This window comes from Oxyura jamaicensis, chromosome 23 (assembly GCF_011077185.1).
Source record: "Oxyura jamaicensis isolate SHBP4307 breed ruddy duck chromosome 23, BPBGC_Ojam_1.0, whole genome shotgun sequence".
NCBI lineage: Eukaryota > Metazoa > Chordata > Aves > Anseriformes > Anatidae > Oxyura > Oxyura jamaicensis.
Genome location: NC_048915.1, coordinates 4,346,879 through 4,373,857, shown reverse-complemented (window position 1 = coordinate 4,373,857; position 26,979 = coordinate 4,346,879).

Below are 26,979 nucleotides of genomic sequence, written 5' to 3'. Positions count from 1 at the left end.
GAGAAAGTAATTATGGCTTAACTGTGCAAACAGCCACTCCTGGGAGCAGCCTGACAAAATGCAGAGGGCTACTCACATGAGTAACGTTTGAGTAAGGCACTTAAATTGGAGCCTCGGTCCCTGTGAACCCCATTTGCTGAATGCAGTTTAGGAGCATAGTGGAGCCCAGAAAAGATGATGCCAGGATGTCTGGGGACAGGAAGGTGCTGGGATGTTTGCACTCAAGGCAATGGTTTGGTGGCCCTGCAAGAGGCACACGTTCATCTGTTTGGTTCCTTCCACTGCCTCTCCCCCAAAGAACTTCAGGGCAGTCTCCTGATGAGATTCTTGTTTTCCTGTGAGATGGTGAACCAGGTAGCACCGTGCTCAGTACTGCTGCTACCTGCTGCCTTGGTGTTTGTCGAGCCTCCATCTGTGCCTTATGCCATTTTTGTTCTGCTTTTCTCCTGCTTGCAGCCGGGATCAGCCTACCAGGTGGTCTGAAACCTGTTCGCAGCTTTCCCACACTGCACCCAGCACCGAGCTGCTCCACGCGCTGCAAAGCTAGAGCTGAGCAGTCCCTGAAGAACTGCGACTGGATCAGATCATTTGGCAATTGCTGGAAAATTACCTGCTCTCTGCAGGAGAGAGAACAACCCAGCATGGCTGGAGACAGTCCGTAACAGCATTCTGCAGCGACAAATTCCCCAGGCCCTTCAGCAGCTTCCCAGGCGAGGCCCCGGTGCCGGTGTCCCCCGAGCTGTGTTTGTCCCGCTGTGCTGCTTTCCCAGACACCGCGCTTGGCGATGGCAGAAGGAGCCGCTTCCAGAATCTGCTGTGGGAAGACAACACTGGGCACAGAGGGATGGGGCTTTGCTGCACAGGGGATGTTGTTGCTTTCCCCACAAGTGACCATGGAAGGAAGGAGAAGGCAAACCCTGTTTCCATCATCCTGCGTGGCTGCGGACGGGGTGCTGGAGCTGGTTCCCTTGCGAGGCAGCAGGAGAAAATCTTGCAAGAGATATTCAGGCTTGGGAGAAACCTGTTTTTCTCTGTGACCTGGAAACAATCCAGACTTGCTTCTGCTACCAATTTAAAAACATTCTCTTGCCACGGTCAATTATTTTAAATCCTCTCCATGGACTGTGCTGCTCTCAAGGAGCTGGCAAGAGCAGGAGCCATGCGGCTGTGTCTGCACAGGGAAACGGGGAGCGACAGGCTCCTGCTCCTCTCTGGGGATGCTATTAGGTGGGAGCTACGTGCGGGGATGGCAATGCAGCAATTCTGCTGTCAGCAGTTTTCTCCACAAACATTCTCACACCTGACACTCCTCCTCTCCACCCTGGCGGATAGATCTGGGGACTCGCTGTAGTAAAAGAAGGCTTGTGTTCCTGCCACTGAGATGACAAAAACTAAATGAGACATTCTTGTTCCAAAGAGTTGTGGTTTGTTTTGTTTTGTTTTTGTCCTTTTTTTGTTTTGTTTTTGCTCCTGTGCTGGCTACAGGCTGCCTGCTGCACAGCATCCGCATGCCCTCCCCGACCAGCTCGCTTGCTGCTGCCTGGGTTGCACCTGGGTTCTGACGTGCCCCATGCCCAGTGCTGAGCAGGGACACCCTGACTTCTGGGAGTTTTCAGGCTTGCTGAAATGCAGGCTTGATGCCTTGCACTTATTTTAAATCACTGAAACGCCATTAAGCCGGGAGGAAAAATAAAAACCTCTGCTGGCTTTCAGAGAAACGAAATTACACTGACATGGTATTCAGAGCAAATTATCTCTTCCACCTGGTTTTAGCAGGAACAAAACCTTGAGCCCTGGGATTCAAGCTCCCTGGAAAAACTAATCATAAGATATTTTAAGTTAAAAATATTAGTTGGGAAAAAAAATATTTGCCTAACTTTCACAAAACAATAATAATATTATTCGTTCCTTGTTGAACAGAAGTATTCACATCAGTTCATTCTCAGCTTTTCAGGTACAGGAATGTGTGTGCGGACGGAAAGCAGCCGGCTGGCAGCCTGGAGCGCTCACGGAGGACTCGGTGGGAACTGGGGAGAAGTGAGACCTCCAGAGAGCAGCGGTGGTGGTGGTGGAAGGCGCTGCTGCCGGACACCCCGCAGCACCACCGGGAACTGCAGGGACAGACAGCACTCATGTGGGTGCAGAGAGCAGCCGGCAGTGCTGCAGCAAACGAGAAAGGGAGAAGCGATGGGGAGTTTCAAACCGCTGTGACTGAGCTCATTCTTTGCTTCTATCATCCAAAGCCACCAGAGCTCCACTTCTGAACGGTCACTTTGGGTTTGCTTTTGAACAGGGAGAACAGGGAGATCTCAGGGAAGCACCGTCACACAACTTCCAGGACATTTTCTTGCTCTTGCAGCCTTTCAGGACATTTTCTTGCTCTTGCAGCCTTTAACAGGTACCAGGAAAATCCATTTCATGTTTTTCAATGGAAACAGGTGGCCTACATAAGGGATATGAGGCGGGGCCAGGGGAGAGCTCACAGGTACGCTTCCTGCAATCATTTCAGTTACAGGCTGTTGTTTCTGGTGTGTCTCGCTGCATGGGAGCCAGGGGAGTTGCAGGTGGTTTCCCACGACATCCGCCCTGCTTTCTGCGCTCTCTCGTTTCCCTATGTGGTGTGCAGAGCCATATGGTCTTGAGCAATCAAGACTACTTTCTGCCTCATTTCTTTTGCAACCTACATAGCGATTCCAGCATTACGTTTAGAGCTGCTAATTATTATCCCCTTCAATACGGCAGACAGCGTATTATTTGGTAATGACTCAGGCCAGCTCTCCATGTTTACTGCCATGGCAGCTCAGGCAGTGGGTGCAGCTGTGCTCACTGTGGACGTGTGGATGGGCCTGGGAGTCTGCATGGCTCTGCTCTGCTCACTCTCAGGACATCAGCACACTCTGCTCCACAGCCCTTACCCGATGAAGGGTGCAAGTTCATGCGTACGACTGAGTGCTTTGCATCAGTGCCGCTCCTGCTGCCAGAGCATGACCTTGCATGTTTACTCTAACGAAGACAAGATCATAATCTTGTCTAGGCACCCGACACTTTGGAAAAATACCCAAACCATAGCTCCTGCCTACCTGCGCTCCTTCTCTACAGATGAATTTCTGTGGCTCCGGGAAAGGCAGAGCAGGAGAGCCGCAGCCACTGCTCACCCAAAGCCCAGGGCTTAAGGAATGGGATTCCCGGCTTCTACCATGAGCGGCAATCCTGCCTGCGAAGCTCATGTATTCTGCCTCCCTGGTGTCTCCTTATCCCAGTTCTTACCCTGCCCCCTGCAATGTAATTTTCCCGTACACTTTCATTCAAAAGGAATCACCTGACAACCCTGCAGAAGCCTTTATCTGGGGGGAGGTATCAGTTAATATTGGTTAAAATAGATTTTTTGAGCATGGAGTATTGCTTTTTTTTATGCCTAAACTGCAAAGTGATGCCTTGAAGATGAGATTAGTTCATTATTTATAAAAGTAAAATCCCTCAGAATGTATTAAATATGAAAACATTGTATCGGGGTGTAAGATTTGTGAGGATTAGGCTCTGAAGTCTAGACATTTATCTCTGAACGCATTACATTTGCATTCATTACATATCCTGCTGTACCTCTAAACATGAAAACTGATCTGCAGAACAGATGATCAAAGCAGGGAAATGCAGATCAGAAAACATGCTGTGTTCACTTAGGAACGAAAAAATGTTGTAAAAAAAAAATAATTGTCTGATATTTCAGTACATGAAACCGTAATGTAAGCCCCCGCAGCAGCGATGGGGGAACCTCAGAAGTAGCTGGCACGGCTCGGAGACGCTGCCGGAGGTTCTGAAGTTTCCACAAAACTTCCCCGATCCCCTTGGTGGAGGAAGGGTGCGAGGAGAGCGGGGATTGCTCTGGGTGCCACAGCCCCGCAATGGGACAGCTGTGGGCAGTGGCTGCTCCAGCCCATCCGTGTCAATCACTTCTTAATGCTTCACTAACCAAGGCCTTTCCATTATTTCCGTGCTGGTTGGATGTTCCTCTAACAGAGCCACCCTTGCTATACCACCACACCTTCCCCTTCTCAACACAAGCACAGCATTCACCTTATTCCGAGCCTCTGAACTTTACCAAGTCTTTTAAGATTTATGAAAATTCAATATTAATGATTTAGAAACCTCCTTGGACACTTCTACAGTTTGTGGATGGCGAGTTATCCAGATCTGTGGAATTTAACATTATTTTTAGCAATAATAATTGCTGTTTAACATTCCCCTGGGCTGCTGGAACAGAGGCCCATCAGCATCCCGGGACAAAATGCCTGTGCCTGCACACTTTTTCTTAAACCGAAATCAGAAATCCGTATCGCAGATTTCTGCCTTTTCTACGTGAATCTTGTAAGTCACATTTCAAAGTGGTCAAGAAATTTGTGGCTAGAATCTTGAAAACAAGTGAAATTTCAAGTGAAATTTATCTAATTTTAAGGAACTTCCATTCTACACTGGGACTAGTGCCAGGTCTGCTGGAATATTCCCAAGTTTCATGAAGCATCCCAGTGAGCTTGGAATCACTTTAGGATGATTTATATGTTTGGAGAGAAACCAGGCTCCCAGGCTCCCTCTGGTTTTGACCTAGACAAAGCTCCATCGGTTGATTTACACCATGATTTATACCATGCATTTTTTGCATAACTTCAAATCAGAATAGAATTTCAGCCCACAAAAAAAAACAGGCAAAGCGAGACTGACAGAATGGTCTGCAGAAATCCCTTCTGTATTATTAATCTGCCTTATCTCTTCAGCGTGCTCATTTCCTAGCCCAAATGCATCCAAATCCCAGATCAGAGGGTGCTATTGTTTCCAGTGTCTGTCTGTTCTTACAAAGGAAAGCTAATTAGGTTGAAAGTCTCAGTAACTGTTTAGTATGACAACAGAACCAATGAAGCACTGTCAAAGCTTGTGCTAACTGGTCCAAAAATCCTACGCTTTTAACATAAAACTCCCGTTCTTAATAGAAATTTTAAGTGACAAATCCACGGAATGAATCTAGTATTCATTATTTGCAAGAGAGTAGGAGAGGGGATTTAAATGAAGCATGTATTCTGCAAGGAGCCTCAGGAAATCATTTAACAGCTCAAGAGAGAGGGGAGCTGTGTTATCATCAGAATTTACATGATACATTAGCCAGGAGTGGAAATGTTAATCATTCTATCCAAAATCTATTTGCAAAATTAGTGGAATACTGTTGCTTTAATGCCCTTATCATCCAAAGTGTAAATCCTTTCACCTCTTCTGGGAACCGCAGACATGAATTTTGTGAACTACTGTCCATTTCCCAAAACACTGCTGCAGCAGGAGTAGGGGCAGGCTTCAAGGTCAAAAAAGGCTACGAGTTGTAAAAAGAAAAAAGGAGGAATTTTAGCCTTAAAAATTGTGCATAAAGCCTGTGTAAGATAAACAACTGATTGTTTTATCTTGCTGACTGCTCCATACAGATCTGTGAGGGAAGTCTGTGGTTTGACTCTCTCCCTTCTACCTAAAACCAATGCAAGACTAGTAATGAATAAACAAGGAAGTTTTTGATGCATGGGAGCACTACAGCTTGTTAGCACCCAGAGATTACTTTTCCTGAAACCGTGTTTCAAACTCAAATGATAAATGAGTGGAAATATTTCCTTCCAGTTTTCATGTTCGAAACCTTGTTGCTTAAACTCCAGTGGCCCCAAAGTGAGCTACCAGGACGCGTGCATAAACTTAAGTACGTATCGTTATAAAAGTCAGCGGAGCTGTATACGTCCCTGCATTTAGGACGCAGTTAAATACTTACTGGATCGCAGCCCAGTTGCTAAGATTTCTCATACTCAACAATCTCGCTGTAAATTTCCACTTAGTGGAAAGAAGGGGAAATAAAACCCTGCTTCTAGTGCTCAGGCTCTACTTGCTCAACAGTAAATCTGTGCCTAGCGAGCCAGGTGGGAAAGACTGGATATCCATGGTAGCACAGTCAAAACCATTTTTTTTTTATTTTTTTTCTGAAAGAAGCCAGGAATTTCTCTTGTGTGACTCAGCCCCGAATGGTATTGATTGGTAACAAAACCTGGAGATAAGACAGTGAGGAGCCAGAGCATAGCTAGGGGGAGTGCGGCGGTTCCTGGTGGGTCTGGGGGTGCCGTGGGACGCCATCCCCGGCCGGTCTGTGCGATGGCAGTGCTGTAGGTACGTGTAATGTGCTTCAGAAGAGCTTTATGCTCTTTACGCTTAGATTAAAAAGGCCTCACTGAACGCCCCGTTTGGATAAGACATAGCTGCTGATGCTCAGGAAGGCAGGCAAATATATGCAATAGGCGGTCAATGAAATATGCTCAAAACTGATTTTCCTCTGTAGCAAACCATTGCCCTGAAACCTCTTTCTTCATTTTCACAAAGGCTGAAAGCTATTTTCTGGCACTAGATCCCCCAAATTTCCAGTTAATAAGCAGGCTTTGTGTTGTTGACCTTACACATGCTGGCACAGCCAGATTTTCCAGCAGAAATGAGAGGCCAGCAGCCAACTCGTATTACATTTTAAAGCACTGCAGCTTGGAGAGGAAAGGGAAATTATACAGCAGCACCGCAGTCTGACTGGCACCCTCGGCAGAGAGCTGTGGCACTGGTACACAGTGTTGAAATTACTTTTGGATGCTCTGTCAAGCACGAGATATAAATTGCACAATGTTTTTAAATGTTTTGGAGAGATTGCCTTTTGAGTGGCACCCTCCATTTCTGTATGTCCAGTAAGGTGTAGAGAATTCATTTGCATTTTTCATTTTTCAGTCTTTTAGCCAGCCTGGACCAGGAGGGGGAATCCAGCTGTGTGGATGATGCCAGGAATGGCTCAGCCTCCATCTGCTCTAAGATACAAATTTGATTTCTCCTCATCTTTATTTTCATGTCGAAAATTTCTCCTCTTTTTCAATATCCTTTTTTCTTCCCGTTTCATCCCTGGTGTAAATCGGATACTATCAAATGAAATGAAATGGAAGGGAATGGACTGCCTGAAGCTATTCACTGCACAGGAACTAAATACACCTCCTAATAAGACATTCCCTATTTATTTTTAGTAGCAGTGTTCATATCTTTCCTGCTATTGTTGAATACTCAAGTGATGCTGCTGCTAAACATTATGACTTTCTCTCCTTTGCTTAATTATGTGCCAATCAGTGTAGAGCAAAGAAGTTGCTATCAGCTGGTTGCTGGATAAATATTGAGTGCAATGAAACTGCAGACGTTACTAGGAAAATGGGCATTTCTAAACGTCAAGGTATTTAACTCTCGGAGGAAATGTGTGCCAGCTGTGTTCTGTGGAGCTACACAGGCAGCTTATGGCCAATTAGGACATTTCCAGCACAGATAACCCCCGTGGGGCTTAGAAGAGAGAAACTGGGAAAACCCAGTTTTTGGTACCCAGTTGTCCGGCACGTTCATGTATTTTACACTGGGCAGGCAGGAAAGTGAACGTACCCTAAGTAAGCTAAGCTGCCTGTGGCTACTTGCTGCAAATAAGTTACAGGTTCCAGCAGGCATCCAACTTGTAAAGGTCGGCCTCCATCCTCCTGTGAGGCTGAGCTGACGAGGGACCCACGGAGGATCAGCAAATCTTAGCCTTTTTCCTGCAGGTGGATTTCTTTGCTTCTGGTGTCTTTACTCTGCTCTTTGTTGTTGTTTTTACAAAGCTGAAGATATACTGCCTGCTCCTAATGAATAGCATGAAAAACATACGCTTCCAGAACTCTTGGGTCTTGCCGTGTAGTCTGTTGCTCCCCATATACTGCTGGGATATATTTGCCAGCATTTCAATTAGATCATCAATAACCTAGTGCAGCTGCTGAGAGAAGAACTCAGATGTTCATAAATGTTATAGTCCATTAAGTTCAGATACTTCAAAGGCAGTTTGGAAAGAAAGTCATTTGTTAGGCTGACTGTCAGTAGAGTTGAATGCAAATCATACTGGATGCCAAAGCAAGGGATTAAAAAATGGAGTTTAAAGGTCAAATTAACTTAATTTGACCACTCCTGACACATAATGCAACACCTTGACTTTTTAAATATTGCAGTCACTTGCTGGGGAAAGGATTCCTCTGGAAGGCTGCGAGCCCCAGCGTGCGGGGTGCTCGGAGCCCTGCCAGCAGCGGCGCTGGAGTGGTGCTGTCACTGCTCTGCATGCGTGTGCGCTTTCCAGCACCACAACCCTCGTGCTCTTTCCTCCCCTCTGGACTCCGAAAAGCAAGTTAGCGCTTCAAGCATAGCAAATATTGAAATAACCGATTAACATCATCAGAGATTTTCCCATTTAAAAATTATTTCCTTCTGAGGCAGGCAGAGAACTCAAATGTCATTCCTTGGGTGTTCTGCAACCTTTCCCTGGGGAAGCTGCTGTGTGCATGAAGGAGAAGCAGCGTGATTTGTGGTGCTTTGGAAAGAAATAGGAATGCAAACATCAGGATGAATTACCAGCTGATGGAAAATGTGGCCAGCTCACCTGAGAGGAGGGATGGCATGACAGGAAGAGAGAGAAAAACACTAAATCAATGTGAAACTGCCAAACCACAGCTGAGATTCAACAGCAGAAGAAATCTGGGCACAGCATCTGCTTTCAGCAAGCGGGGCTGCATCCAAGGAGCTGAGCAGACTGGTGCCGACCACGGGTAGCACAATGACAGATCCTGCCCCAGAAATAGAGGCAGGACTTTCACCCTCAGCCTGGCACACTCGCTGATTGGAAGGACTTTTCTGCAAAGGTGGAAGCTTTAGGAGGCTTAACAAATGTTTTCCCCACCTGGCGAGGGCTGGGACGTGCAGCTAAGCAGCCAAATCTGTCCTTTCCTGCACCTCCTTCATGAGTATGCACATATGGCTGGGAACGGTCACCCCAGCTCCTTCCCTGCTGACTTCCATCCTGCTGTTCTTTCTCGGAGACTCAGGGTTTGGGCTGGCTGAAACATTTCTGTGACTGGAATTTTTGTTTTTGTTTTTGTTTAACAGAGAGTTTCTCAGTAAATACTTGCTATAAATCAAATTCCAGAGTTCTGCCTGGTGAACCAGTTACGGGAAATGTGTTTGTGTGCCAAAATTTGACCCCAAATGCAATACTTTTTAAAAATTCCTTTAAGAAACAGGGCAATGTTTCTCAGAATACTGACACAGCCTTGCCCAAAGCTTGCTTGACTTCAGCCTTCAGGACATGTGCAAGAGCAGCCTGGAGGTGGGTGATTTGGGTTCAGGATGCTCCCATACTCAGCCTACAGCACTGATGGTCTCAGGGTGGCAGGGATGGGAGACAGGTCAGGGTCAGGGGCACAGCTTGAGGGAAGGCTTGCAGGGCTGATGGTGAGTGAACACACGAGTTCAACCTCATGCCTCCAATATATCTGGGAAGGATTAATAAAATAGGTAGTGGAAAATCAGCAGAGGAGGAAGGCAGTGATTCTGCTCTTGGAAAGCACTCTACATCTTCCCCTCAAATCAGCTTCCTCCAAGGAGTTCCTGCCGCAGCAGCGGTGCAGCTGGGCGTGCAGCTAGCTGTGGGGATGGGGGCTTCCTTCCCTGGGCAGGCTGCTAAGATCCCCGTCAAGGCAAAACCAGGTAGTGGTGCCCACAGGCTGCCCGCGGAGCTGACCGCCGGCTGCTGGGGGAGTGTAAGCCAGGGGTTGGGAGCCGAGCTGCCAGCAGAGCTGTGGAGGGTCTCCTCCTCCCTCCTCCTCCCCTTACGCTCACTCAGGGTTTTGGGGCAGGCAGAGCAGCAGGGCAAGTCTCTCCTGGAAAGTGATTATCTAAATATCTGGTTCATCATTGTCACTGGTGGTAGGACGGCACATCCGTCTGAGAGTAATTAGGAGGAGGGAGGAAGGAGAAAGGAGGGAGCTTTGGAAGTGACTCATTAGCAGAATGCTAATGAAACTTTCAGCTTAGCCATGATGTTAAGTGGCGAGCAGAGGCAGACCGTGGCCGATTCCCCTCACCACTACTGCTCCCCATCCCGAGAGCCTGTGCCAGCTCACAGAAGAGCAGAAGGTTCAGCTTTGTGCTACCTGCAGATCATGGGAATTTGGGCAAATCCCAGACGGAATGGGACAGCGTCAGAGATGTACAGGAGGCGAATAAAACGAAGGCAGAAATTGCTTAGCACTAAGCCAGCTGAAGCATCCAAATTTCACACGGCTCCTGCAATGACTTGCCTTTCTGTGTGGATGTCTGGCAGCTGGAGCTGTTGCCCTTGCTTCTCGATGCAGCCTCTGGCTTGAGGGAATGGTGACTCAGAGCTGGAATAAATCCTGCTGCCTTCCTCTCTTATGATCTCTCCTTTTGAAAACTGGTAGGAGTGAAGCACAGACTTCATGGAGACTCCTGTACCTCTCCTGCTTTGTCACAACTCTGTTACATGCTGGCTTTGTGACATGCTTTGTTTTTAATTTGAAGGTGTTATTAATTCATGCTTGATTTTTTGTGCAGGTGCTTTCATCTGACATGCTGGTAGAGATGCTGCAGGTGGGGTGGAATCAAGCTCGGAGCTGAATGTCACGGCTGTGACTATCAGTCAGCCTGCTGGAGGGAAGGACTTCCCTGAGTGAGGAGGCATTTACAGCATTTCTTGCACAGGGACAGGGTGTGAATCCAACTTACGTCCTCTGAAAGTCGAGTCACAGCAGTGCTGGGGACCTGTGGCTGCTTTCTGCCAGGCCATCTCCCCATGCTTCAATGGGCTTCACGCTTTAGCTCCAAAATCTTCCTTCTCTCTGCTGCCAAACTCCCTGTGTTCAGGGCCTCCTCTCCCATTTTCCTCAATGTCTTCCTGTTTCCATTTCATCTACCACTCTTTTTTTTTTTCTATTCCTCTAAATCTTGCCTTTCTCTATCCCATGGCACAACCCACCCCTGGTCTTCCCTCGAAGACTGTCCGTCCTGTACCCACAGGGCTCTGTGATGAAGGAGGAAGGTCCAAGGCCAAGCTGTTCTCAGCTGGGAAGGGAGGAAGGCACACAGATGCTGAGAGAGACACAAAAGCAGGGCTGTGCTCAGAATAAAAAGGAACTGTGGCTTAGCTCTGGCTGCTCCATCAGGTCAGAGAGGCAGCTGGAGAGCTGGCACTGTCATAGCTGCTCTCCCAGGCCATCTCCCCCGCCTGGCATCACCCTGCTCTGCCTCTCGTTGATTTTCCATCAGCGAAGCTCTGGGAGAATTCAGATCAGGCTATCAATTGTATCAGAGTCGGGAGGCAGGAGGGAAATTTGATAAGCATGTGCACTAGCTGATTAAGATGGAGAGAAGAGGAGCCTCCAGTTTAACTCCCATCTGACCTTTCGAGAGGGAAGCAGCATGTTGAAAAATGCCATTTGGAGCTCTTAAAGGTTTTATGCCCCTGAACATCTCAGAGCTGCTTAAGGAGAATGATATTCAGCTTGCTCGTGTCCTGCCAACTCTTGCTTTCACTCCCAGCAGCAGCAGCCTCAGTGGGAGGCTGAGAAGGATTTATGAAAGGTCAATATTTGAATGTGCAAAACTTACTAAGTCTATCGGAGGACAGGGAGAGGTTCTGCATCAGCTCCCTGAAAACTCAGCCCAAATTTCCTCTCAAGTAGGATGGCAGATGGAAAAACCCGACACGGCTCCATTGACGTTGGCTCTGGTCAGCTGCACACATGCAGTTCCACAAACGTGTCCCCAGCTGGCACACACAGATCTCATCAAGCTGTGCAAGGGAACGGGCAGAACCAGAGTCATTCCTCAGTGGATCCAAGATCCCTGCAATCACTCTTGTAAGGGTCTGAGCTGAATTGGATGAGTGGGATCCTATCAGGGGCTAATGTGAGCTGCTGCAGCCTTCTGAAGAACCAGGACATTCCCAGTGTGACAGAAGGGAGAAGCATTCCCAGTGTGGCCAGGCTGGGAAGCCTTTCCCTTATGCTGACCACTTGTACTGGCCAGGCGACACCTCAGAACTACAGCTACCGAACTGCAGACATGCAAAGTAAAGCTAGAGAGCAAACTGAGCTGTGAATCTCAAATGCCAGGGAAGGTCACTGCTTGTCTGGGGCTCACAGCATCTACAGCTTTCATGGATTTTGTAGAAAGATAAAATTCACTGGAGCAGAGGAAGCAACCGGGAGCGGAGGTGCTGGTGCAGCCATTGACATCTGCTGCAAAGCCAACATGAATATTTCATATTATACGATATGAAAAGTTTGCATGTTTCTCACAGACTTGGTAGCATGGTGATGTGTAACTGAGGAGCATCAGAGTTTCAGCACGAACATATGACATGAATTTGTTCCAGGATTTCAGGATTCTTAGCTGTAATTTTATTCTCCTTCAGGAATCTGACAGGCAGCTAGTTAAATTTCAACACGAGAGAAAGTGAGAAAAGGCTCCTGGCTCCTGAAATCGGCCAGGCGCCAAGATGCTTCCTGTTTTGGCTGTACCTCTGGTCCATGTCAGGACTCGTGCACCAGGTCGAGCAGGGTATGGAGCAGCCTGGCAGGAGGGCTTACAAACAGGGCTGGGTATCACAGGCAGCAGTTTGCTTGGACCTGTTCTACATCCCCAGACCTTTTGGAATCTCCAATTTAAAGAGCAAATGGCTTTTTGCATCTGGTTTCCAGCAGGGACTAAGTCCACGTGCGAGGTGATCAGGCACGTGTGGTATAGGAGGTGCGCTGGAGACCAGGAAGCCCATCTGCATGAGTGCCAGGGCTTCCCTGCTACTTCCCAATGCCTCGAAATATTAGTGAATTCCTCAGCATTTAAATTCCTTTTGAGAGCTGAAGTGTCATTAAGTTTCCCATTTTGCCGCAATTTACAATTAGTTTACCTCATTAAGCATTGTAAAAGCTGCGGGTGAAGCACCTTGGAGGTTATCCATCACTGGTTATTGCTTCGTGCTGCTGGATTGCTGCACAGGCGAAGCAGGAGGCTCCCTGGAGACTGGAGGCTCGGCGCTGGAGCTGTGGAGCGCTGCACGCACAGGGTTGATGGCTCTGGGATCCCACCAGCAAAGCCACGAGGTGCAGGGCAGAGAGGTGCCAGGTGGTGGTGGCTTTTCCCATGAGCATTTCTGCTGGAGCTGCACAGCCCTCGGCCTCGTGTCCCTACCCCTGCTCTGGTGGTTGGGCTGAGCCAGGGGTCAGGTTTGCAACTTGTACAGCCAGTGGGTGAACAGTCCCTGCAAAACCCCTCTGCAGTCCTGGAGCATCCCAAAGGCCAGAACGATTATTGTTCTTTGGCTCTTTTTTTATTTAAAAGCATGACAGATTGATAATTAGAGGCAGCAGAATGAAACGATGCGCTTTACACAACACAAATGAAAGCAGCAAAAGGAAAAACTCTCGCCTTTTTACCAAAACCTTTGTAATATAAACCTAATATCAGCATGAGGCCATAGCTGCATTTTAAGAGAACAATCTTTGACTGTTCTGCTTGTAAGAGGCTCTTATCCCTCCAAGCAATCCTGGATCTGTTCTGATACTCTTCTTCTTTGTCTTTCCCCAGTGCTTGCAATTTATAGTAAGTAGTTAAATTTGACCAAAGATAGTGGCTCACATTTTCCACCCTCTGTGCCTGAGGACAGTGTTTAAATCCAGAGACAGGCTTCTCTTGTAACTGCCTAATGTTTGAGCAACTGCAATTCTCATCGAAGCTGATGTGATCCCCATCTCTGGAAATCAAGGCACTTTTATTTAATCACCTAAATTTTTAAATAATTAAACTAGAATAACTTGAACGGTATTAACCAAGGCACAACTTGCACATTGCTCATGGCAACGGGCATGGTTAAAACAAACAGAACACCTGCATCCTGTCCCTCGAGGGCCACTTTATGTATAATTTATATAATTTCTATCAGTGATGCTACAAATTGGTCTACAAGTTGTCATATCCTGCTGTTTCAGGCATTGCACCTGGAAAACGGGGAACATTCAGAAAAAGCCACCCGAGCTCTGTGGCGACATTTTTACCCCAAGTCATCTAATAAATCTCCATGACAACTGTGGGATTTGGGCTTTTTATTGTTTTGATAAGCACATGGCATCTTGCCAAAGAGTCAACCGAACATAACTGTGGCAATTAGCTAAGAAGTTCTCTGCAGAATTGTGCTCCTTAAGCTCCGTTCAGATTTACAGATGAGATTACTTGGGTGAGGATATACATGCTAATCCCTCTGTACACACACACACCTGCACGCATGTGCCAGCCTGGTCTCAGCCCTGCCGTACACAAATGCTCTCTGCTTTAGGTACTTTGTGCTCCGGAAAGGCCATTCTGCTTTCCTCTTTGGAAAAATAACACGATGGAACAGAGTGACAGCAAACTCAGGTATGGCGGGAATGGAGCCCTTATCCTCAGGCTACCAGCTCAGTTGTGATATTAAAATAAAAATAAAGAAGATTGTCTAAAGTGGAGGAGGCCTCAGGCTTGACAGAGAGGAGCTTCCCTTACTGCACCTTCTTGGGGAGAGAAGTCTTCATGTGCCATCTATCCCTGCTCCAGAGCTGGTCAGGGACAGTCACTGCTGCTGCTCCCCGAGGGGTGCTATTCCCCACCATGCTAAATGTCTGCAGGTGTGCACGCCACACAAAGCTTTGTGCCTGAATCTGGGATTTAAAACCACACTGGAAGCCGTTAGCTCAAATTTAATCACTGTCTAATTACTCATATGCTCCTGACACCACCTCCTGAGACACAGGTGCTTTGGAAACTGCTCCCCAGTGATCACATACCCGCAGTCCTCCCCAGTGCCTTCCTATGCCTCCTGAGCATCACCCCGTGAATTTGGGCCGTTCTCTGTAAAATGGAGGATAACTCCTCTGAACTTCAAAGGTTTGGTTTTCAGGGTCCAGCCTTCACACGTTTCCTTTCAGCAGCTCTGCAGCAGGAGCATTTGGCAGCGGGGGATTTTCTGAACCACGCCAAGAGTCAGCAGTACTCCCAGGTACCTCTGCCCTGCAGCTCAGGCTTACTGCAGCAGAAGCTGAGGGCTTCTCCATTGCCCTCTTCTGTCTGGACTGCTGCAGCTCTGCTCTGTAGTCTTTGGTTTCAGATGTACTCCCTTTGACCATTAAAGTTTATGACTCTTATGTCAATAGAGCACAAACGAGCAAACAATCTGGGACGACAGAATGAGATCTGCGAAGTACGGAAGGCTGCTTCTACCTAACACAAGGGGACAGTTAGTCAATGAACAGAGAGACACACAGAAGAAAGTGCTGTATGGAACAGAAGGAACGAGCCTGCTTCGCTTTGTGAGACCAGCCTTCTTGGCTGTAGTGGGATGCTCTGGAATGGGACCCTGCAAAGGGCACACGTCTGCGCTGCCACTGCCGGGATGAACCGTGGCATCTGAACAAGCTGTGAAGCTGCTGGCTCTGCTCAAGGGGCTCCTACTGGTGCAGAACCTGCTGTGCACTCCCATCCATCTATTTTTTGATGATTCTTCCACACGCAGACAATGAGAGGTGATTTACCTAGCCAAGAAAGGATTGGATTTCGCAAAGAAGTTCCCATTGCATGCACCCCTCAGATTGTTCCCAGTGTGGGGTTCCTACCTCATCAGCACAAGAAGAGTATTTGCAGTCCCCTCGCCTCCTGACAGCCCACCTATGGGTAGCAGAAAAGGGCTGGGCTTCCTGACTCAGAATCCACCTGTCCTGTATCCCTGCATGGGAAGCTTTTCTAAAAAAAAAAAGTCATATATAGGAAAATTCTAATCAAGATAGTTATTATTCTTATTTACCAGCTCTGCGTTTGGAAAGAAAGATGCTTTGTTTCTTCCAAGAGTAGCTGTGATTATTAGAGATCTGTCTGTGCTAATTTTAATGGTGTTCTTACACGGGCTGCAGTGTGACCGGGTTATTGATGAATGAGCCAGTCGATGCGCGGCTGCTGTGTCAGAGAGCTGAGATAAATGAATGGGAATCACAGGCAGGGGCCCTCCGCCTGCTTAGTTTCTGCAGATTCTCCATCGAATTGTTTCACTAACCTAAGATGAGTAGACACAGACCCGTGTTAGTTCTCCCATGAGCCCAAATCTTTGGAAAATGCCAGAGAGCGAGTCTTTGTCTGCAAGCACTCACTGATACCCTGCAAGGTGGCATGAGTCGTACCACCACTGCTTGCAATGCCCCCTTCCTAGCCCACGGAGGCTTACTCCAAACTGCAACACCTACGCCTAGAAAAGGCAGTTACTGGAGGAAAAAAGTATTTCTCTCTCCATAAGTAGATTTTCTGTAATTAAAGACAACCACCTCCTTCCTGTCTCTTTCCCTCTGGAATAAAAAGGCCATGCAAGCCCCTATGGTGATGAATTATTAATTGTGCTAGTCAGCTACGCTAATTGTTAACAATATCACCGTAAGTAAGTGTAGGCACTTACAGGGTATCTGTGTCTTCTCAGCTCTGCTTGCGTGTCCCTGCTGTGCTGTATGAACCTCAAATGTTCATAGCGACCGGAGTCCACAGGCTGACACGGTCAGAAAGACACTCATAGTGCCATCTGTAACAGCACACATGGCCAGTCCCCTGTGCCAAGTAACTTTCCTGAACTGGCTTTAGCCTGTTGTGGAGCTGAGCTGGAGATGCAGAACATCTCAGGCACAACATTTTTGCCCCAGGAATTTGGCTGAGTGTAGAGCACGAATGGATGAGGAGATAGGGGAGAGAGCAAGAAGGCCATGACAAACTGCTCCAGTTCATCTGTGGTTTTAATATAACTTCGGGATGTGACCAGAGCCCTGTATTTACTAATTCACTTGACTGGCAGGCATGTGTTAGCTGGAAAATCACTGTTTCAATAACCTGTCTGGCTCCGTCATGCAGAATCGTGAAATGGAAACAATTGCACCTGTCACATCACCTGTGATAACCTTCAGCAGGAAGCGTGTCCCTCTTTGTCGGGGAGATAAAGCCACTGTTGATATGTAATATACTTGGCCAGTCAAACCAGCTTGAGGATTGTCTCTTGCTTTGCTAATTAATTTTATCACCCTTGTCATCTTCTACTCAAACCTGTGCAATCCTAAGCCTTGTAGAATTGATTTCAGGGCACAGGAGGGATATATGCTTCTTACAAGCCAACTTCAGTTACAAATGTGAAGCACTTGCTCTCTGCTTACTTGCATCAGCATGTTCTAAAGTAGGACACACGCTTTGACGATTTCTATTTTGGCATCTCACAATGTATTTTTATAATGCTTTCTTCCCTCCCTCTCCCCAGCCTTTTTTTTTCTTTTATCAGAGACAAACAACAGCTGTGTTATTGGCACGGTGCTGCGAAAGGGAAGCTAGAGGTTAGCAATGGCATAAAGATAAGCAGTCCTGGTGTAAATCAGATCCTTCACAATGCTGAGATTAGAAATTGTCACTTGTCTACAAACATATGATGATTTCTTGCCCTCCCCTTATGTGCCATGCCACTTCAATTTCCCATTCAAGCCGTTTATGAACACTTCACGTTGGAGTGGAAAAGGCAGGGATCAAGTCTCCATTCGCACTGTGGAAGGACTGACCCTGATTCTGCTCTCAGTACCTGCAGCATCCAGAAAAATCCTTCTGTGGTGCCATCACAAAAGCAGTAAGCAGATTTAAAAAATCCTGGCCCACTGGCTCCATGCTGGCAACCAGAAGCCCAGAGAATTTACTTTGGTTTGCGCCACGTGCCTGTGGTTTGTGGTAGGTGTGCTACAGTTCAGCTATCCAGGTTCATTTGGAAGTTGAATGATTAGTGACACATCCCAGAAGGGCTTTACACCGGTAGCCTGGGTGCTGGCACACTGAGCTTGCAGCAGAGAGCTCTGCGTAGGCTGCCAGGTCCACCTGAGAGGCCAGGCAAGTATTTGGGCAAATAAACCAGGCTTACCTCTGCACAGCGGCAGGAGATGGGGCAGCTGGGATTAGGCTACGCTGCTCAGAGCCCCCTCCTCGGTCCAAACGGGGCTCAGACCTCAGGGTGCCTCTACCAGGAGGCAGAGCCTGGGGCATGGTTAATCCCCGTGCCAAGAGGTTTTGATGGGCAGAGCTCAGCAAACAGCGATCACATGGCTCAGCTTCTCGGAAAGCTGAAGGATGATCAATAGCTGATTAATCTAGTGAAGAAATTAATGTATTAAATGCAGTGACTGATGTCAAATACATTCTCTCTTGCTCATCGATTTCCTTATTTTTAACCTGCGTGTGCCAAAATTATGAAGCCCAATTCCAGTGTGCAGCTAGTACATTCATCTATTTAATTTCATATGGATATAATTTACTAAGCAATGTATTTGATTGAGTAAATGTGGTGCCATTGATTTTGTGGCTGAATTATCTGATTTGATTGGCACTGTGTCCCATTTAATAGAGAAAGCAACCAATCCAGTAAGTAATGTCAGTAATTGGGTAGTTGTTTTCTAAAGAAAAATTACTTGAGTTTAAAGAACTAATGTTTCTCAGTTGCAGTGTAAACTAGATAAATTTCTACAACAGATGAACATGGTAACATTTATCCAATGTAATAACAAAATGCTGGGCTCTGTAATGCAGCATCAAGGGTTCTCAGGCAGCATTCACAGAGCAGCTTATATGCAGTTTATGTTTTCATACAAAGCTCCATCATCAGGTCCATTAATTAATTAACCCACTGAGACATGCCACATACCCTGATGGACTCACGAAGGCACAGAGAAGACAGCCGTCCTGGCAGCCCCAGCTCCTGCCCTGCTCTGCAGCCCCACTGAGCTCTCCTGCTCCCTGCACAGCCCCAGGCTCAGGCTCTGCTCCCAGGACAGCAGCACTTCAGCGTTTCCTGCCCCTCTGTGTGCCCAAACTAACGACCGTGGTGAAGGACAAGACAAAGTGCCAAAGAACTGCTGGCAGTTCCCCTCGCTGTGGCCACTCGGGCACTCATTTTGCAGCTGGTGGAGGGACCAGGCAGGCAACTGCAACGAGTGTGCTGGAGTCAGACGTACAGGTGGGTCTTTTGGCCATTCAGCTCCAGGTTGGGATCGGAGTCTTCTCCATCCACGTTAATGTTCTGGACTACATAGCAAGAAGATTAATTGTAGGCTTAGAGCAGCCATTTCTGGCTGCAAGCCAACAGTGTTCAGAGAACGGAGCAGGAACAGCCTTCACACCAACGTGAGTACACAATTAAGGACCTATTCCTTTCTGCTAATACCTTTCCACGCCTGGATCCGAGGCAAGTAATTTTATTCAAGGTGATGTTCAACACTGGTAAGAGGAAGGCTATTTAATTAAATGCTATACTTGACAAATTTGATACCAACAATCATCTGTCAAGTTCACGTAAAACTAATAGTAATAAAAGTGGAACAACTCATCTACTGCTTTTTTTGTTGCCTATGCTGTATTATTTTGCAACAAGAGAAACCAGCACGCATCGTTTGAATTCCATGCTTATATTTTACAAAATACAATCTAGTCATAATGTTGCTGTGACAGCCAAAAGGAGCTCAGGTATTAGCAGAAGAAAGTGATTTTTTTATTATTCCATTTTATCACTGGATGGAAATTTCAAGACTCGAATTTACCAACACATCCACATCTGAACCTGAATATCTGGGAGGTCATTTACTCCACTGCACAATAAAAGGGAGTCAGACAAGGTAATGCATAATGGAAATCAAAGCCGAACTTCCATTTGCAACTGTGCCATACATAACACTATCAGCTGCACCATCTAAATTACGAGGAGATACGACTCTCTGATGATGAATACAGAACATAATGAGCAGGGAAGGATAAACCCTGAGGGAGGGGAAATGTGCCACTTGTAGAGGTGTTTATCAAAAAAGAGATATGCTTCTGTATCTTAGAATGTTATTTTTCACAAAATTTATTGCAGATACTGATAAGCAAGACCTGTTTATTTACTTCATGCCAATTACAGGCTTGTTCAGAACTGTCTATTCAGACAGATTTTCCCCACGGAAAAGGCTTTCACTGAACATTTCAGGGCTTTGCTTCTAAAAAATCCAAACTTCAAAAACATTTCTAAATGTAGAAATATTCAGCTTCCTCTGTTCTGGAGGCCTAAGCTGCTGCTTTCCAATTACCAACTACTGACGAAAGGAAAGAAGTTTCAGGCTCCAGAACAACAAAGAATATTTCATTCTCGGAGCGCTTCGGGGAAGAATCCCCGCGGGGTCCCGGCACGGCGGGGTCCTGGCGCTGGCCCGGGCTCCCTGGGACCCATTGCCTGAGGGGCCACCAGCCCCAGCCCCTCCTGCTGCCACCAGCATGTGGCTGCTGATGCCTTGTTTGTGCGAGCTGCTGCCAGCCCTGATGTGCTGGCATCTTCCTCTCACACGCTGGATTTACCAAGCAATACAGTTCTTCCCATGCAAAGGAGGGAAAAAAGAGAAGAGCTCTGCATTAGGTCTTCTCAGTTTTTCAAAGGAGATGTTCAGCATCCAGACTCTTTTGCCTCTCTTAAGCCAGCTGTGTGTGACAACTGGAAAGGAAAATGGCAAAAATAGTGATTTATCTGCCTTTAATTAAATGCTGTGGTTTTTGTATGCAGTAGTGAAGGCTGTGTTTTGGTAAAACACACACCACACAAATGGTGGCAATTACAAGGCGAGGGATTTTGGTAATACCAGACTTTCAGTCACTCTTCCCCTTAGTAATTAGAGCACAGCAAATAAATCAGTATTCAGATGATTTAAATAAACTGCCCCTAGAAGAATGATTTGCCGATGACTCTCCTTGCAAATCACGTGTCTGCTGATGCCACATATCAAAGAAATGATTTTTGTTTCTTCAAAGTGAACGCACTTCATACAGATGGCAGGTTCCCATTGCTGCTTGCTCTTGGCCAGTAGCAGGAACATTGTTAGAATGATGTGTAAGACATAAGTTGCTTGGAGTCCTGGTGCTTAAATCAAAGTGCGCTGCTGAGAATAATAAATGCACGTATGTGAGCGAAATTCAGATTGGAGGCATCTGTTTGAAAACAAGACGACACATTGTTGTCTAAGTGACTGGCAAAGATGGATGTCTCTATAATAAAACTCCAGAAAGCGCAGTCTCGGTCTGATTTCTGCCTTCGAGGACCAGACGCTCTTCAGGGGCCCATGAAACACATCAACTGTCCCAGCCCAGAGTTTACGGACTCCATATAAGCCTATTGTCCCTACGACTCAAATAATCTAGATGCGAGCAATTTATAGAGCAAGAAAAGCTGGGGAGATCTTAAAACATATACCCTGCAAGTATAAATTCCTCTAACCGAGATAGATGTCTGCCATATGGTTGCAGCAGATGCAGCAGATCTGAGATATGCCAATGCCATCTTCCTCTGAGTTTGACCTCTCTGAGCATCGGAAGGAGTAAGGGTCAAATTAACTGAGGGGCCAGTGAAAAGACAGCAAGTCTGTACTGCAGTTAGGCACGCTTTGACCGTTTTGTAGACAAATCTTCAGCTCCTTATTAAAGTGGCAGTTCTCCCAAGCACTGCGTGTATGCTGAGGCTATAAAAGCACCAACAATGTGTATCAAAAGCAGGATCTTTGTTTACCAGATGTCAGCTAATAATAAGAGGTATTATACCAGCACTGAGACTCATTGGGGAAGCCATGTACAAGCTTACGAGCTAAGCAAGCTGATTTACTGACTGCTTCATACCCACGTTGCATGAGCTGGTTTGAATGTAATCTACTAAAAACACCCCGATGGGACCCATAAACTTTATATAAGGAGCCTTAACTCAAACAGTAAGAGACTCCGAGGACCCATGGAGAATGGCTCAAATGCTGTAGCGGATGGATTTTTTTATGCATTTTGTTTTTTCTTTCGTATTCTCAAGGGCTGTTTTCTGTTTATTTTGCAAAACAAAAGCAGCCCCCCCAAACTCTACCCAAGTCTCTCCTGCCGCATACCCAGCCAGCAGGAACGTTGTGCTAGCACGCTGCCATCCACCCTGACTCTGACAGCCGCTGCACACAGGAACAGCTGGATGACCTTTCCAGGTATTTGTCTTCAGCAGAGATTTGTAATGAGAATAGTCAATACTATTTGATGGACTGTTTGCCTTCTTGTTACAGGGGGAAAATGTAAGCAGGAACGTACAAGCGTATTTCTGTAGTGGGAAAGATGTTTGATGCCTTTCCTTTGGAAAAACAGGGATGCTGGCTGCTCTGCTTCCACTGCAGGTAACCCGGCACGAAGATGTGCATGGGGTGATGCGCTGGATTTGGACTGGTGTGGCTGGGATCAGAATCAGACCCCACACAACTGCAGAAATGGAGGGGATGCTTTCCTCTGCTGCTGCACAGGGCTGGTACTGCCAGAGGGAAAAGGAGACGGGTGGTGTGAGAGGCTGAGAGTGGCAGGGGGAGGACAGAGGGGACGAGACTTGCCAGGGGCTGAGCAGGCCACTGCTGCGGCAGGGAGCGGGCTCTGCGGGCTGGATTTCTGGCCAGCTAGCGCTTTTCACGCGGATGCTGTTTGCCGTTAGCTGCCAGGCAGATGGCAACTTACATTACAGGTTATCGAGTGAGCAGTGGGAGTCAAAACAAAATTATCGCTTCACTCCTCCACACTAATGAGAAGTGCGTCACCCAGTTGTTTAGGCACAGGATGAGTTTGCTTTACGCTTTCTCTGGATCTGGTCACTGTTGGAAGAAAAATATATCTGAAAACACCCGGGCCAGTGATCTCTACTGCTCTGGTAATTTATTGCCACCCCCATCTCCCCTCTCTGCCTACTCCTGTCTGCAGAGGAGGCTTGTAAATAGAAAACTACAAAGTTCGTGTCACTGTTGTGGTCCAAGCCCCCTCATCCACTCCCCGACTTCTTTCCACAAGCACAGAGGGCTTGTAATGTGCCTTTCCTTCCCTGAATCCCTTCGTTCCAAGGTCTGCACTTCAGATCTGCCTCCATGGCCCTCAGTTCCAAACTGTTCTTCCACAGTGTTTCTGGCCTCACCTTTTTTCCTGCTTCTCTTCCCATGAAAACAATAATAAGGTATTGATCTACCTTGTTGAGACAATGAAGCCTCTTTAATTAGTTCATTAGTCTTTAGCTCATCAAGACGTGGATGAATGCTCCATTGAATCCTGTTTTATCACAAGAGCTGATGACTTTCAGAAGCTTTGCAGGATGTGCATGGAACTGAGGGCTGGCGGTGGCTGGGGTCTGTGGCCATAGGCCGGGGTTTAAGATCAGGATTTCACCCAGGGAGTAAAAACCCGTGCTTGATGACCTGGGCCTCAAAGGTCAGCTTTAGGGAAAAGAAAACTCTGAAATGTAAAACAGAAGACTTGAAAGGATCTTTTACTCAGGAGTTAAGTCTGTGATGCAGCAACGCACCCCCAGGGCTGCTGGCAAGTTCAGTCCAGGAAGAAAATCCTCCTGGTTTTACACCGGTGTTTAGAAGTCAGAGTGAAAATAAAGGACTATAAAACTACACAAATTTATGAGGAAATTACATTTCTTTTCTTTGATAAAGGGGCAATAAGCACCTAACTTCTAGAGGTTCCAGAGATTTTTCCCTGCAAAGCACACACGACCTGCATGGAGACACCAGCAGGACTTTGGAGCAGTGGCACAGGTCAAAGCAGAGCCATCGGCTGCCCCACAGCATGGACTGCAATGTCCAGAAGGGCCGGGGCTCTTTCTGCCCACAGCCCTTTTCCTGTTCCCCCACAACATTGCCATTTGAACTCCACTACTTTCAGCTGGGGGCTTGTCCTTCCACTGCCGTACTGCACTCCGCAAATTAATTTCAGACCCCGTGATGCATTTTCTGTCCATAGCTCGAGCTAATCACTGCGGAGCCGAACCAGGCAAATTGCAGGTGGCATCGTGGTGGTAAAAATTTAATGGTGACGGTGAACGCTCTCCTGCCTCAACCCCAGCTTTAAATTCAAGCAATAACTCTGCAGGTGCATGCTAATCTGAGGGAGATGGGGAGAATTTTGATCAAAGGTGCTCCTCCGAAGTGTGCCCCAGAAGGAGCAGTTCTTTTCTGCTTCAGCACAGGCCATTTAGTGCAGAGCCCAGCTCCTTCCCCAAGGGCTGATCCCTGCCAGCAGGATGGGTTCCCTATCACATTTCCCGACCACACTGGGCTGTGCTGGGCACCGCAGCTCAGCTGCCCTGCTCCCTGGCACCAACCTGTAAGCTCAAGTCAACAAACACAACAGCACAAACCTGCTGCCCTTCCGATCACCTCTGCAGTCCCGCTTCTTCCCAGAGGAACTAATCTCTATTAAAAAGTGTCATTTGAAATGCTCACGAACCATGGAGAGAGGCTGGAAATGCATTATCTCCCTGAACCTGATACAAATAAGGATTTGGCTGTTTGATGACACCTTGAGATAATTGTTTCAAAGGATCTGAATGTAGAAAATATTTTAAAACAACTTTAGAATCAATAGCTATTTTAATTTGCAACTTGCAGCTCGCTTTCTGACAAATAACCCAAAACAGAAGGATAAATAATACAGCTTCAATTATATTTCTGTACAATATTTATCTTATTTTGTGTTATGTGCTGCTGAGCTAATTCAATTTTCTGCTGCCAGCCCATGCTTGTTCCCCTTTCACTTGTAATGTATAACTTTATGAAGAGGGACTAAATCTTCCTGTGTGAATGGCACTTTATCCCCGAATGTGAATTTTGCTGGAAAATAAAATAAAATAGCAACAATACTCTTCATAAAACTACGAATAAAGCCCATGCAGCTGAGCTATTTTTCAGCGGTGACAAATGACATACAATGGAGGGAAGGCAGGTGGCAGCTGGAAAGCATCCAACAAACCCCAGAGGCTCCCGGCTTCACAGCTGGGAGCCAGGACCCAATACCCTTAGCTTGGACGTGGAGCTCCTGCAGATTTCCAGGTGCAGGAGGTGGAAGTCTGCTCCCTGCTGCCTCCCTCTGCCTCTCTGAAGGATGCAGCAAGCCACCCAGAGAGGTGGTCACACCGAGCTGGACAAGGGAACATAGGCAGAAAGTTTGTCCTGTCCCTGGTAGAGGAAAATTGTAATTGGTTTTGGAGCCTGGGAATGCAAATTTCAGTGACATTTATCGAAGGGTGAAGACTCTTTGGGACATCCCGATTCCTGGTTAACCTGGTGCCCCTTCATGTAGGGAGCATTCGCCTTGTGCTGACACGAGATTATCAGTGCCCTTTTTTGCTGGCGTTTCTGTACCTGCATTAGCGCTGGTGCAGCTCTCAGGTGGGATTCTCTCCCCCAGGAAGCAGTGCAGCTCCCTCTGAAACACGGCACGGAGCCTGTGCAGTGCCTTGTGCTGCAGGGATCCTGCAGCAGCACTGGCAATCCACACGGCTAACGATAACCTTGACGCTGAGCAGGACACAAGATAGGTGGACAGACTCCAAAACTTGTAATATGATTCTCACTTACTGACATTCCTTTAACTTTTTGTTCCATAATTCTTTGTCCTAAGTTGCTGTTGGAGCTATTTCTGGTCCTAGCCTAATGTCTTTTATTTTCTTTATCTCTAAATTGCTGCCTCTGGAGATGGAAAACAAGCCACGAGCCCTCATTTCATGTACCAAGGCAAATGTCAGCCAACTCCTGCCTGTGGGCACCTGCACTGGTGCCAGTCATCTTAAACTATATCCAGCGCGGCCAGAAAAGCCTCTGGGAAAAAATAAAGGAGGGAGGAAGGCATTCGGCTATAGGCTGGGAATTGTCTGCAGCACAATGACAGATGTTTATGGTTCATAAGTACATTCCCAAAAGGACAATGCTAGTAGCTGGATAGAAAGGGGGGAAGGAAAATGCAAGAATTGATTTACCATCTGTGTTTTTCTCAAAAACATTTTCTCTGAGGAATATCAGGGAAGCTGACATTTCCACAAACCGGGAGAAGGAGGATTCATGGCTAATTGTGATCCTGATGGGGAACCATCAAGCAGGGCATCCAAAGGGAAGCTCTGCAGGCTGCAACCTCTCCTCCAAAGCTTCTTCACCATCTGGAATACTTGCAATGAGAAAGATATGGGCCCGCTACAACTTTGGCCCCTTGGCTCGTTGCATTCATTGCTGGAAGAACGATGACTTTTCAGCCTGTCCTTTGCACTCTGTTGTTAGGAAGCTTGGTCTCAGCCCTACACACCAATCTTGACAGAACACCTCTGCTTCAGAAATCTGTCACCAAATCCTGTCTTTTCCTTCTGCCTCTCTCCCCTGTGATCTGCTGACAGCCAGCCCTGCTGGCTTGCAGACTCTACCATGCAAACAGTTTGGGTTACAAGTGTTTGATTCTTTTTTAATTTTCCACTAAACTGCCACTGCTCTAGTGCAAATGTCACCTAACAGGCAATCGCAGGAGCTGTGCAAGCAGAAAGTAAAACAGCAATAAAGCAGCCTGCTTTCTAATCTCTCGCTCTCTGGAGTTAGAAGAACCACATCACACTTCCCTTCATTTCAGTCTGCTCAACGTTAATTTTAGCATCCAAGCCTTCTATTTTAGAGCTGAAAACACAGCTGATAACGTGGTTAACAACTGTTGCTGTGGGCTCCCTTGGCAGCAAGGCATTAGCTTCTTTGCAGGCATACAGCGTTCAGCTGCACTTCCAGGTTTCATTGTCTCACAGCTCCTCCCCGAAAATGTGGTTGGTGCTCCAGGAGCTGCGGTCACCACCGCCACCCCGCACTCTGTTCTGCACTGCCTGGCTTATTAGACAAAGGCGAGGGTATTTGTGCCACTGATAGTATCGGCTCGTATGTGATGGATACGCCTGCGAGCCATTCTTCTGGCTCCATTATTCATCTCTATTGCGTGCTGCCAGGGAGCACAAGGTGCTCGGTCCCCTTTGCTGGCACGCTGCTTCAAGGAGCACAGAAGCACACGCAAGGTGTTTGAGCATGCACAGGGTACCTCGGCTGGCTTAGCTAGTGCTCAGCGCTCTCCGACGCTGGCAAACTCCTCTCCTTTGTCTGGTACATAAGGCTGGGGATCCTTGATGGCCCCCCGTGGGGTAGCTACTGAGGTGCTGTGGCTACGACTGCT